Source organism: Aegilops tauschii, unplaced genomic scaffold (assembly GCF_002575655.3).
Source record: "Aegilops tauschii subsp. strangulata cultivar AL8/78 unplaced genomic scaffold, Aet v6.0 ptg001333l_obj, whole genome shotgun sequence".
In the NCBI taxonomy this organism is placed as follows: domain Eukaryota; kingdom Viridiplantae; phylum Streptophyta; class Magnoliopsida; order Poales; family Poaceae; genus Aegilops; species Aegilops tauschii.
This window is the reverse complement of record NW_027333527.1, coordinates 12,025-26,474: the sequence shown is the minus strand read 5'-3', so window position 1 is coordinate 26,474 and position 14,450 is coordinate 12,025. Positions and strand designations below refer to the sequence as shown.

The 14,450-nt window shown below is 37.4% G+C and overlaps 3 non-coding genes across 3 annotated transcripts; 1 reads left to right on the top strand and 2 right to left on the bottom strand.

Annotated features, from left to right (window-relative positions):
* Nucleotides 1-4,063: 4,063 nt before the first annotated feature.
* Nucleotides 4,064-4,135, bottom strand: TRNAR-UCU (transfer RNA arginine (anticodon UCU)). The gene has a single exon. It is a non-coding gene; the product is annotated as a tRNA-Arg (tRNA).
* An 8,626-nt stretch (nucleotides 4,136-12,761) lies between these two features.
* Nucleotides 12,762-12,848, top strand: TRNAS-GGA (transfer RNA serine (anticodon GGA)). Its single transcript has one exon. It is a non-coding gene; the product is annotated as a tRNA-Ser (tRNA).
* Nucleotides 12,849-14,064: 1,216 nt separating this feature from the next.
* On the bottom strand, nucleotides 14,065-14,137 carry TRNAT-UGU (transfer RNA threonine (anticodon UGU)). The gene has a single exon. It is a non-coding gene; the product is annotated as a tRNA-Thr (tRNA).
* Nucleotides 14,138-14,450: the final 313 nt, after the last annotated feature.

Sequence of the window (14,450 nt, the reverse complement as noted above, 5' to 3'; positions counted from 1 at the left end):
TGTATATATATATAGGATATTATATTATATATTCCTAGGTTAGATTCATTATCTAATCCGATATATGGATATGGAATTCCCTTCTATGTAGTTCGGACAATTCACATTATCATTTCAATTTGATTTCAATTTGTACTTTTTAGTTACTTTACTTCTCCCCAATAGAGCTTAGAAGTAAGAATTTATTGGTTGATTGTATCCTTAACCATTTCTTTTTTTTGACACGAGGAACTACTCACCATGAATCCACTAATTGCTGCTGCTTCTGTTATTGCTGCTGGATTGGCCGTAGGGCTTGCTTCTATTGGACCTGGAGTTGGTCAAGGTACTGCTGCAGGACAAGCTGTAGAAGGTATTGCGAGACAGCCAGAAGCAGAAGGTAAAATACGAGGTACTTTATTGCTTAGTCTAGCTTTTATGGAAGCTTTAACAATTTATGGACTAGTTGTGGCACTAGCGCTTTTATTTGCGAACCCTTTTGTTTAATCTTAAAAAAAAATTCTTTCGATTTCGATTAGATACTTTTTTCTTTTTTTAGTAAATTGGTATTTGCTTCCGCAATTCCAATTATATCAATACTTTATTTAATTTACTCCTATTTATTACTCCTGGAATTATCTATTTATCGGGACAGATAATACCCCATTCTAGGAAGGGCTGAGTTGAGTATTATTAATTTAGAAGATATGCTCACCTTCTTATTTCCCGTCCTTAGTTTAGGAAAGTGGAAAGTTTTTTCCTTTTATTTTAGGAATTTTGGGAACAGAACATTTCAACAAAGGAAGTCTTTCACCGGTCAAACAAGACGTAAGACTTAATCTAAAAGAAATTACTAGATTGAATCTATTTGCATTAAAAAAACCGATCAAAAAAGGGCGAGCGAAGTAAGTGATCGAAAAACTTTGTTCTTTGTTCGTCCTATCTATAAGAGGAGAGCATATGAAAAATGTAACCCATTCTTTCGTTTTTTTAGCTCACTGGCCATCCGCTGGCAGTTTCGGGCTTAATACCGATATTTTAGCAACAAATCTAATAAATCTAACTGTAGTGGTTGGTGTTTTGATTTTTTTTGGAAAGGGAGTGTGTGCGAGTTGTCTATTTCAAGAATAGATTGGATCTATCCGGCTGCACTTTATAATATTTTTTAGTATTTTTCGGATAAATAAGAAAAGGGTGCACGATCTCGACGAATTACTTCTGAATAAATTCAGAAATCATATGGAAGAACCATAGCATTTCGCGACTCATTGGTAAATCAACTTTGATTCTCTATAAACCAAGAATGTGAGACCATTAACACGGTTAAAGCTAAACTGCTTGAAGTCCAGGCAAAAAGAGGTACTCTTTCTACAACTATATTAGTATTAGTACCGAATTTAAACGGGAAATAGCTAATGTAAAATTTATCTGATATAGAACACTCATATCGATAAAATGGTTTGAACTATTTACTAGAAAAAAAAAAGGGGGCACCCTGCCCTTTTTTAACCAATGCCGAATCGACGACCTATGTATAAAAAAGAGAAATTTTTTGGATTTGAAGAAAAAAAAAAATAAAAAAGAATTCTATTAATTTTCATTTTCCATTTATTTAGTTAGTTTTTCTTAATGAAATTGAAATTATTAACTAGAGGGCAAATAAAAATAAAGAAACAACTTTGCTGACCATGATATATTTTTATCTAGGCGGAAGAGTCCTCTTAATATTTATCTAGTCTTATATAGGTTTCGGTATATTGAAATATAAACATAAAAAAGAAGATAGAGGATAGGCTCATTACTTAAAAAAAAGATATGGAAATAGCTATAGAAAAAAAAAAAAAGGAGCGTGAGAGCCAAATGAATCGAAAGATTCATGTTTGGTTCGGGAAGAGATCATAAAAGTTGTAAACTTACAAAATAATCTACTTTCATTAAAAGATTTATTAGATAATCGAAAACAGAGGATCTTGAGTACTATTCGAAATTCAGAAGAATTGCGTAGAGGGACCATTGAGCAACTCGAAAAAGCTCGGATTCGATTACAGAAAGTCGAACTAGAAGCGGATGAGTATCGAATGAATGGATACTCTGAGATAGAACGAGAAAAAGCAAATTTGATTAATGCTACTTCTATTAGTTTGGAACAATTGGAAAAGTCTAAAAACGAAACCCTTTATTTTGAAAAACAAAGGGCAATGAATCAGGTCCGACAGCGGGTTTTCCAACAGGCCGTACAAGGAGCTCTAGGAACTCTGAATAGTTGTTTGAATACCGAGTTACATTTCCGTACGATTCGTGCTAATATTGGCATTCTCGGGTCCCTGGAATGGAAGAGATAATTAAATTAATTAGGCCTTGAACTTCTACTTTCGTTTAGAATTTAGGCATTATTTTTCCCCTTGCTTCCGAAAAAAGAGTCAAGAAACACTAATGGCAACCCTTCGAGTCGACGAAATTCATAAAATTCTCCGCGAACGTATTGAACAATATAATAGGAAAGTAGGGATTGAGAATATAGGTCGCGTAGTTCAAGTGGGGGATGGGATTGCTCGTATTATAGGTCTTGGTGAAATAATGTCAGGTGAATTAGTCGAATTTGCAGAAGGTACTAGGGGTATTGCTCTGAATTTGGAATCCAAAAATGTTGGGATTGTATTAATGGGCGATGGGTTGATGATACAAGAGGGAAGTTTTGTAAAAGCAACAGGAAGAATTGCTCAGATACCCGTGAGTGAGGCTTACTTGGGTCGTGTTGTAAATGCTCTGGCTAAACCTATTGATGGGAAAGGCGAAATTATAGCTTCCGAATCTCGCTTAATTGAATCTCCTGCTCCAAGTATAATTTCCAGGCGTTCCGTATACGAACCTCTTCAAACAGGGCTTATTGCTATCGATTCGATGATCCCTATAGGGCGCGGTCAGCGAGAGTTAATTATTGGGGACAGACAGACTGGCAAAACAGCAGTAGCCACAGATACAATTCTCAATCAAAAAGGGCAAGGTGTAATATGTGTTTATGTAGCTATCGGTCAAAGAGCATCCTCCGTAGCTCAAGTAGTAACTACTTTCCATGAGGAGGGGGCTATGGAATACACTATTGTAGTAGCTGAAATGGCGGATTCACCTGCTACATTACAATACCTCGCTCCTTATACGGGAGCAGCCCTGGCTGAGTATTTTATGTACCGCGAACGGCATACTTTAATAATTTATGATGATCTCTCCAAACAGGCACAAGCTTATCGCCAAATGTCCCTTCTATTAAGAAGACCTCCCGGCCGTGAGGCTTATCCAGGGGATGTTTTTTATTTGCATTCACGCCTTTTAGAAAGAGCCGCTAAATTAAATTCTCTTTTAGGCGAAGGAAGTATGACCGCTTTACCAATAGTTGAGACTCAATCTGGAGACGTTTCCGCCTATATTCCTACTAATGTAATCTCCATTACAGATGGACAAATATTCTTATCTGCGGATCTATTCAATGCCGGAATTCGACCCGCTATTAATGTGGCGTATTTCTGTTTCCAGAGTAGGATCCGCGGCTCAAATTAAAGCCATGAAACAAGTAGCTGGCAAATCAAAATTGGAACTAGCGCAATTCGCAGAGTTACAAGCCTTTGCACAATTCGCCTCTGCTCTCGATAAAACAAGTCAGAATCAATTGGCAAGGGGTCGACGATTAAGGGAATTGCTTAAACAATCCCAGGCAAATCCTCTCCCAGTGGAAGAGCAGATAGCTACTATTTATACCGGAACAAGAGGATATCTTGATTCGTTAGAAATTGAACAGGTAAATAAATTTCTGGATGAGTTACGTAAACATCTAAAAGATACTAAACCTCAATTCCAAGAAATTATATCTTCTAGCAAGACATTCACCGAGCAAGCGGAAATCCTTTTGAAGGAAGCTATTCAGGAACAGCTGGAACGGTTTTCTCTTCAGTAACAAATAAATTTTGCATGTCTACTCTTGTTAGTAGAATAGGAATCGTTGAGAAAGCTTTTTCATTTGAATCATGCAAAAAAGTTTTCTTTGTTTTTAGTTTAGTATAGTTATTTAAAGAATAGATAGAAATAAGATTGCGTCCAATAGGATTTGAACCTATACCAAAGGTTTAGAAGACCTCTGTCCTATCCATTAGACAATGGACGCTTTTCTTTCATATTTTATTCTTTCTTTTATTTTTTTGCTTCTTCCGAGAAAAAACTGTTAGACCAAAACTCTTTTAGGAAATCAAAAAATCCAGATACAAATGCATGATGTATATATTATATCATGCATATATCATAAAGAAGGAGTATGGAGCCGGTAGTGGGAATCGAACCCGCAACCCCAAGGTTATGAGCCTTATGAGCTACCAAACTGCTCTATACTCTTAAACTAAAGAGGGGTAACTAGTGGATAAAAGAGGGTTGGATACGCCCCTCTACCAATATCTATACAAATAGAATAGTCCATTTATACAGAATGGTAAAGAGGGCTCCTCTATGATTATCAATTCCAGAAATCCATACAAATACGAAAGGGTATTTTATCCTTACCAACTGGATCTTGTTGCACCCGGTAACAAACACTCATAAACCATTTCTCGAAGTACGTGTCCGGATAGCCCAAAATGTCGATAGTTAGCTCTAGGTCTTCCGGTCAAAAAACAACGTCGATGAAGGCGTGTAGGTGCACTATTACGCGGTAGGGATTGCAATTTTTCTCGCATTTTCGTTTTTTCACTCAAACTCAAGGGAGAAACTTTGCTTCTTATCTTTTTTTTTAAAGATTGACGAATCAAATGATATTTCTGTTCTAATTTCTGCCGCTTCTTCTCCCTCTGAATCAAACTTTTTTTTGCCATAATGTGTCGTTGCTATTATTACCAAGTATACGGTTCTAATCCTAGATGGAAAAATAAATAGAAAAAGAAATCTAAAAAGGCAGATCCTCCCTCTCTATCAAGAGTAATGAACTAGGTGCTGATACAGTACAAAAAAACAAACTAAATTAACCAAACTTGCCTGATGTTGAGGCAATCAAGAAAGCTGCATAAGTGAATATATAACCCACGGAAAAGTGAGCTAATCCAACCAATCTTGCTTGCACAATGGAAAGAGCCACGGGCTTATCTCTCCAGCGAATTAAATTAGCTAAAGGTGTGCGTTCATGAGCCCATGCTAAAGTCTCAATTAATTCCTGCCAATACCCCCGCCAGGAAATTAAGAACATAAATCCAGTAGCCCAAACAAGATGTCCAAATAAGAACATCCACGCCCATACCGATAAACTATTCATCCCAAAAGGATTATATCCATTGATAAGTTGTGAAGAGTTTAACCATAGGTAATCTCTTAACCATCCCATCAAATAAGTGGAGGATTCATTAAATTGTGAAACGTTGCCCTGCCATAATGTGATATGTTTCCAATGCCAATAAAAAGTAACCCACCCAATGGTATTTAACATCCAGAAAACTGCCAAATAAAATGCGTCCCAAGCAGAAATATCACAAGTACCGCCGCGCCCTGGGCCGTCACAAGGAAAACTATATCCAAAATCCTTTTTATCTGGCATTAATTTGGAACCGCGTGCATCTAAAGCGCCCTTTACTAAAATCAATGTAGTTGTATGCAAACCTAGAGCAATAGCATGATGAACCAAGAAATCCCCAGGTCCTATTGTTAAGAAAAGCGAATTACTATTCTCATTAACAGCATTCAACCATCCGGGCAACCATAGGCTTCGACCCGCATTGAAAGCGGGGCCATTCGTTGAAGATAAGAGTATATCGAACCCATATGTCGTCTTGCCATGAGCAGATTGTATCCATTGGGCAAATATAGGTTCGATCAAGATTTGCTTTTCTGGAGTACCAAAAGCAAGCATGACGTCGTTATGAACATAAAGGCCCAAGGTATGGAATCCTAGAAAGAGGCTAGCCCAACTTAAATGAGATATGATAGCTTCTTTATGGTCTAACATTCTTGCCAATACATTATCCTCATTCTGTTCCGGATTGTAATCCCTAATGAAAAAAATAGCTCCATGAGCAAAAGCCCCTGTCATGATGAACCCTGCAATATATTGGTGATGAGTATATAAAGCAGCTTGAGTAGTAAAGTCTTGTGCTATGAATGCATAAGGAGGTAAAGAGTACATATGTTGAGCTACTAAGGAAGTAATAACCCCTAAAGAAGCTAGAGCAAGACCTAACTGAAAATGAATCGAATTGTTGATTGTGTCATAAAGGCCCTTATGCCCACGCCCTAATCGACCCCCCGGAGGAGTATGCGCTTCTAAAAGATCTTTAATACTGTGCCCAATTCCGAAGTTAGTTCGATACATGTGACCGGCAATGAGAAAAATAAATGCAATAGCTAAATGATGGTGAGCCATATCGGTCAGCCACAAACTTTGCGTTTGTGGGTGGAATCCCCCAAGAAGAGTTAGAATGGCAGTTCCCGCTCCTTGAGCGGTACCAAATAAATGATTACTCGAATCAGGGTTTTGGGCATAAAGATTCCATTGACCCGTCAAAAGGGGTCCCAACCCCTGGGGATAGGGTAATACATCTAAGAAATTATTCCATCGAACGTACTCCCCCCTGGATGCGGGAATAGCAACATGAACTAAATGTCCTGTCCAAGCCAAAGAACTTACCCCGAAAAGTCCTGACAAATGATGATTGAGACGAGATTCCGCGTTTTTGAACCACGAAAGGCTTGGTTTCCATTTGGGTTGTAGATGTAACCAACCCGCTATTAAGGACAGCGTAGAAAGAAATAATAGAAAAAGAGCTCCAGTATAAAGATCCTCATTGGTGCGTAATCCTATTGTATACCACCACTGATAAACTCCAGAATAAGCAATATTCACTGGACCAGCAGCACCTCCTCGAGTAAAGGCTTCCACAGCGGGTTGACCAAAATGAGGATCCCAAATCGCATGAGCAATAGGTCTTACGTGTAAAGGATCCTGTATCCATGATTCAAAATTTCCTTGCCAAGCTACATGAAACAGATTTCCGGACGTCCATAGAAAGATTATTGCTAATTGCCCAAAGTGAGAAGCAAAAATGTTCTGATAAAGACGTTCTTCAGTAATATCATCATGACTTTCGAAATCATGTGCGGTAGCAATACCAAACCAAATACGACGAGTAGTGGGGTCCTGAGCTAAGCCTTGGCTAAACCTGGGAAATCTTAATTCCATAATGCCTTTCAAATCCTCCTAGCCACTATCCTACTGCAATAATTCTCGCTAAGAAGAATGCCCATGTCGTGGCAATTCCACCCAGAAGGTAATGGGTTACTCCTACAGCGCGTCCTTGTATAATGCTCAAGGCTCTAGGCTGAGTAGCAGGAGCAACTTTTAATTTGTTATGAGCCCAAACGATAGATTCAATGAGTTCTTGCCAATAACCACGGCCGCTGAATAAAAACATTAAACTGAAGGCCCAGACAAAATGAGCACCTAAGAAAAAAAGACCATATGCAGATAATGAAGAACCATAAGACTGAATGACTTGCGATGCCTGTGCCCACAAGAAATCTCGAAGCCACCCATTAATCGTAATGGAACTCTGTGCAAAGTTTCCCCCTGTAATATGAGTTACCACCCCTTGATCACTTATAGTACCCCAAACATCCGACTGCATTTTCCAACTGAAATGGAAAATGACTACCGAAATTGCATTGTACATCCAGAATAAACCTAAGAAAACATGATCCCAGGCGGATACTTGACATGTTCCCCCTCGGCCAGGCCCATCGCAAGGAAAGCGAAAACCTAGATTTGCTTTATCGGGTATCAAACGGGAACTCCGAGCAAATAAAACACCTTTCAAAAGTATTAATACAGTCACATGTATGGTAAATGCATGAATGTGATGGACTAAAAAATCTGCGGTTCCTAATGGAATAGGTAACAAAGCCACTTTGCCACCTACTGCTACTAACTCGCCGCCTCCCCACGTTAAGCTAGTACTTGTTGTTGCACCAGGAGCTGTTACGCCAGGCGCAGTAGCATGGATATTTTGTACCCATTGAGCAAAGATAGGTTGTAATTGTATGGCAGTATCCGAAAACATATCTTGTGGACGGCCTAAAGCACTCATGGTATCATTATGAATGTACAAGCCAAAACTGTGAAAACCTAGAAATATACATACCCAGTTAAGGTGGGATATGATTGCATCGCGGTGTCTAAGGACGCGATCTAATAGATCGTTGTATCGAGTAGTTGGATCATAGTCTCTTACCATAAAAATTGCTGCATGTGCAGCAGCACCGACTATTAGAAATCCGCCAATCCACATGTGGTGTGTGAACAAGGAAAGTTGTGTACCATAGTCAGTAGCTAGGTATGGATAGGGAGGCATAGAATACATATGATGAGCTACAACAATGGTTGTAGAGCCTAGCATAGCTAGGTTAAGAGATAATTGAGCATGCCATGACGTTGTTAAGATTTCATAAAGACCCTTATGGCCTTGTCCTGTAAATGGGCCCTTGTGAGCCTCCAAAATATCTTTAAGTCCATGGCCAATACCCCAATTGGTCCTATACATATGACCTGCGATTAGGAAAAGAATAGCAATAGCTAAATGATGGTGCGCAATATCGGTCAGCCAGAGACCACCGGTTACTGGATCTAGTCCTCCGCGAAAAGTCAGAAATTCTGCGTATTTGGACCAATTTAAAGTGAAAAAAGGGGTTGCTCCTTCGGCAAAACTAGGATAAAGTTGAGCCAAAAGGTCCCGATTCAAGATAAATTCATGAGGAAGTGGTATCTCTTTAGGATCCACCCCAGCGTCAAGAAATTGGTTAATTGGTAAAGATACATGAATTTGGTGCCCCGCCCAAGAAAGAGACCCAAGTCCTAATAATCCCGCTAAGTGGTGATTCAACATGGATTCTACATCTTGGAACCAGGCCAATTTGGGAGCGGCTTTGTGATAATGGAACCAACCAGCAAAAAGCATTAACGCTGCAAAAATCAATGCACCAATTGCAGTACAATAGAGTTGTAATTCACTAGTTATTCCAGATGCTCGCCAAAGCTGAAAAAAACCAGAGGTTATTTGGATTCCTCGGAAACCCCCGCCTACATCACCATTCAATATTTCTTGCCCTACTATAGGCCAAACTACCTGAGCACTGGGTCCAATGTGAGTAGGATCACTTAGCCATGCTTCATAATTGGAAAAACGGGCGCCATGAAAGTACATGCCACTCAACCAAAGAAAGATAATGGAAAGTTGCCCGAAATGAGCACTAAAGACTTTTCGAGAAATCTCCTCCAAATCACCAGTATGACTATCGAAATCGTGAGCATCAGCATGTAGGTTCCAGATCCAAGTGGTAGTATCAGGGCCCTTAGCTAGTGTTCTTGAGAAATGGCCGGGTCTGGCCCATTCCTCAAAAGATGTTTTTACAGGATCCCTATCCACAACAATTTTTACTTCTGGTTCCGGCGAACGAATAATCATTAAGTCCTCCTCTTTCCGGACAAGACATACAAAGAGACCCGCCAACTGTCTTTTTAGTGAATCTTTGAAAGATATATATTTTGAAAGATAGATTTTGAAAGATAGATTTTGAAAGATAGATATTGTGATTAGTTCTTTTCTTTACTATCTACCATCCTTCTATTTTTTTTTAGTTATTCACTGGAGCAATTATATATTGAAGTCAATCCGAGGCAAGTGTTCGGGTCTATTATGACATAAAGATTAGGTGCCTAACGGACATTGTTTATCTTGAAAAACAAATATTTCTCGACGTAAGAAAAAAATCTTTTTTATTTTTAATTTAAGAAACTAGTGTATTTTTTTTTGAGGGCATAAGCTCCTATCTATATCTACTTTCCTTGAGCATAATATAGGGTTTTTTATTTGATTCTAAATTCCAAGATAACTCATTAGAATTATTAATAAGATGGTCCTAATATATTAGCAATATTTAGATTGCCCCCTCTTTTTATTCAGTTTATTACTTCTATTCTAGACCCTATCCCTATGGTTTATTCTTATGAAATATCATATAAAATAGAAGGTATAAGAAATGGATATAATGAAATTCTTGATTCGATCTTACGACCTAATTTATTTGATTAATGGATCAACAACCAAACCACCCATTTTATGAAAAAGAAGGAGCATGGTCTTATTCAAATTCAAAGCGCTTCGTAATCTTCAACCAGTTCTGTGCTTCAATATAATTTCCCGGAGTAAGCGCTATAGCTTGTTTCCAATATTCAGCAGCTTGATCAAACCAAGCTTCCGCAATTTCCGAATCACCCTGTAGAATGGCCTGTTCTCCTCGGTCGGAATAGGAAGTTCCTTCCCTTAGAACCGTACTTGAGAGTTTCCTACCTCATACGGCTCAGAAATTGCTATCTGAATTTCCCCTATCTTAACTGAATTCGATTTATCAAAAATCGATCCAATTTGTTCTTGGGTTAAGCAGAAGAAATTAATTACCTAAGTTTCAAACCCTAATTTTTATCAATAATCAGTTTGATCTTTTTTCCCACCTTCAGAAGAATGAAGCATAGATAGATATAGAGCCTTCGTTCAAATTTTCTGAAAGGTAACTATCCCGTTTTCATATATGAAATCTCTATAGAATCCTTGAAAAAGACTTTTTTCCATAAGAAAGAAAAAAGAACTTACTATCTTTGGGATCTGATACTACACCGCTGCTTAATCCCTTAGTGGATCGGCTCTATTACATAAGCGGATTCCTAAATTTTGCCCCATATCATGGGATAAGTAAGCAGTTTTTTTTAGTTGTATCGACCCAGTCGCTCACTAATTGATCTTTACGGTGCTTTCTCTATCAATTTGAGAAACTTTATCCATAGAGTAGTAGTATAGGCCATACTTTCTTCGTTTTTTGATTCTCGTGAAGTGTCCTTCCTTCCTACAGCTGATAGGGAAAAATCGTTGTTTTTACGATCCCTATGTAGAAAGCCCTTTTTTCTAGTATTTACTAGAAAATTTGATCCTCTCTTTTTTTTTTTCTTTCTATAGTGGAGATAGTCGCACGTAATGACAGATCACGGCCATATTATTAAAAGCTTGCGGTAAGAAGGGGTTTCGTTCTAGTGCCCGGAAATAATATTCCAAAGCCTTTGTATGCTCTCCATTGCTTGTGTGTATAAGGCCTATGTTATAGAGTATATAACTTCGATCATAGGGATCGATTTCTAGTCGCGTAGCTTCATAATAATTTTGCAAAGCTTCCGCATAATTTCCTTCGGATTGAGCCAACATCCGTTACGGTCGTTCATTCTATTCAAAAAATCTCCGTTCCAAAACCGTACATGAGGTTTTCATCTCATACGGCTCCTCCCTTCTGTACATAATAGTACTAAGCGAAATAATCTATAGAATCAAAATAGAATTAGTCCCGTCTCATTATGAACCGAAAGGGGCTGGTATTTTTCCAAGAAATCTCTAGCCAACCTTCCCACAAGAGGTTTTTCTTAACACCAATGAATTCTATTAATGCTAGAGGAAAACGATAGCTCCAATAATTTCTTTGTTCTCAACGCCTCCTATTTAGAGGAATTAGCTACTTCAACGATCTTTGATGGTTATAGGGGTATCCAAAGTACAAACCTGATGGTTGTTTGTTATCCCAACCATTCTTCCCAGCCCTGATACCGATCAGGAAAGGGGTAATTTCTAACAAAGTTTTTCTCTTGTTGATTCCTATTTCTAGGTGTAGTGCTTTTCTCCCCTATGCTGCCTACGGATACTAATAGAGTAGGATTGGCCTGTAATCCATACCATACCATATCCTGTAGGTGTAACCTTTCGCTCAATACTCAAATCTACAATTGAAGTATCTGAAGCCGCATCAATCGAGGATACACGACGGAAGGAATTGTTAGTTCGCCTCACCTTCCCGAAGCGTGGGTTTGTTTGCTTTACAAATTTGGTTCTCTCTATGCCAACCCCCTCTCTTTTTCGTAAGACTGAGGTATAGGTAGGGCTAAAAAAAAGCAAAAAAAAAAGAGTCAAATCGCACCATCTCTATAATAAGTAAATGCCTTTTTTTCTCCTGAGGTTGTCGGAATTATTCGCAATAAAATATTGGCTACAATTGAGGAGGTCTTATCAATGAAATTTCCATTTACACGGGATCTAGGCATAATTCCCAACCCATTCTATATAGAATTGTTTTCATTCCTTCACAAAATAACATAAAAACAAACACATTCGATTCTTATAATTATAAATAGATTGATCCATATGCTCTACTCTAAATCCATATGCTTTAAATGGATAAGAGAGATAGAGATATGGATTTTCCGCTCAGCTCAAATTGTATCCTTTTCCTTCTGCTTGGACACGAAGAGATATGAAATATTTGACTAAGACTGGATTTCATTCCACTTTGCTATTTCTGAACAACAACTTATGTTATCAACTATTTCGTGTTTTCAAAGTTATTAATTGTCTCATACCCTATTTTTGATTTCGATAGTATGGTGTAGCGTATCTTATGCAAACGGAATTCTAAGGTTTCTTTATTTTATTTATGCAATAAGAAGAATTCTTCCATTTTCTTTTTCTTTAGTTGCGGGAAAACCCAAATTAAAACTTTTTTTTTTATAGCGAGCGCAATTTCTAGTAAAAAATCCTGTATCCTTCCACTTAGATCAAAAGGAATTTTTCCAATAGAACTATGGAACCCCCGAGTGGTTGCGGTTGTACCTGTACTGCAGGAATAAGAAAACTCGCTATTCACTCAGTTTATTTTCCATAATAAGTTATGTAGGAGAGATGGCCGAGCGGTTCAAGGCGTAGCATTGGAACTGCTATGTAGACTTTTGTTTACCGAGGGTTCGAATCCCTCTCTTTCCGTTTTTCTTAATTCATCAACGTTAAGGATCACAATGTATCAAATCAAATAACAATTTTTTCCAGCAATAATATCTTATATTATCTTATTTTGATTTAATAGAAATTAGAAATTCTCTATAGCAAATTACTGTGGTATGTAAAATACACATAGAGGAAAAAAGAAAAAAGGATCCTAATCCTAGGGTTAATCAATTTTAGCTAGTTGATGGGAAAATACAAATTAATGGTAATGGTCTTAGGGCGATTTAGTTCGGGGAAAGGGGAAGGGGAAGAAAATTCTATGAACCTTTCCTTTTTTCGTTAAGTTCAAGTCTGACGAGAGTAATATTCTACAACTAACAACTCATTTATTTTGAGACCGACCCACTTCCTATCTAGGATTTTATTTACTAGTCCTTTATATTCCAACGTGTCAATCGCCAAATGCTTTGGCAATTTCCCCGGGTCCGATGAAGCAATATAATTTTGAACCAGACCTTTTGATCTTTGGTTATCTTTCGTAGTAATAATATCTCGGGGTTTGCAACGAAAACTTGGTATATTGACTATACGACCATTAACTAAAATATGTCTATGGTTGACTAATTGGCGGGCCCCAGGAATGGTTGAAGCCATACCCAATCGAAAAAGGATATTATCCAAACGCATTTCAAGTAATTGTAGTAAAACCTGGCCTGTTGACCTTTTTGCTTTTCCAGCGATATGTACATATCTAAGTAATTGTCGTTCTGTCAGACCATAATGAAAACGCAATTTCTGTTTTTCTTGAAGACGAATACGATATTGCTCCTTTTTCCCAGAATTGAATTTTTTTTTAAGATTACTTCCGGATTTAGGTGTTTTTCTAGTGAGTCCTGGTAAAGCTCCCAGACGGCGTATTTTTTTTAAACGAGGTCCTCGATAACGGGACATGAAGACTCCTTTTTTTATTTTATTGAAATTTCATTTTACACAATTAATTTCATTGTATTTACATTACAGAATACATCGAAATTAAAACTGAATTAAACTACAGGATAAACAGAGTAAAATCAACTAAAGTACCCAAAAAAATGGAATTTCATCAAAATCTTTATTTTTTGTATATATATTATTTATTTTATTGTTTTGTATCTAGCAAAATTGTAAGGTAAAAAACATAAAAGATCCTGGATTCTCCATTTAATTCGGAAAAAAAGAGATTCTTGTTCGTAGAACATCGATAGAGAAAAAAAAAAGCCGACTATCGGATTTGAACCGATGACCCTCGCATTACAAATGCGATGCTCTAACCTCTGAGCTAAGTGGGCTTACATAACGGAAATAGTGTAACAAATAGAAATAGGTATAGTATAGGAAATCCGTAAAATCTCAGATATTAGTTATTAATCTTAGCTATTAACTAGTTCTAAATTTGAAGTTATACTTATAAAAATAAAAAAATACTAAAACTTCTTAAAGATAAAGTTAGCTTGATATGCTTAACTATAGGATATTAAAAAATAAAATTATAGAATTTATTGGTATTTTCATTTGATCATTATAGACTTTATTATTTGTTAATAATTTGAGGATTAATATTTCACTAAGGGGAACATAGAGTCAGAGTAAATAAAATTGCTA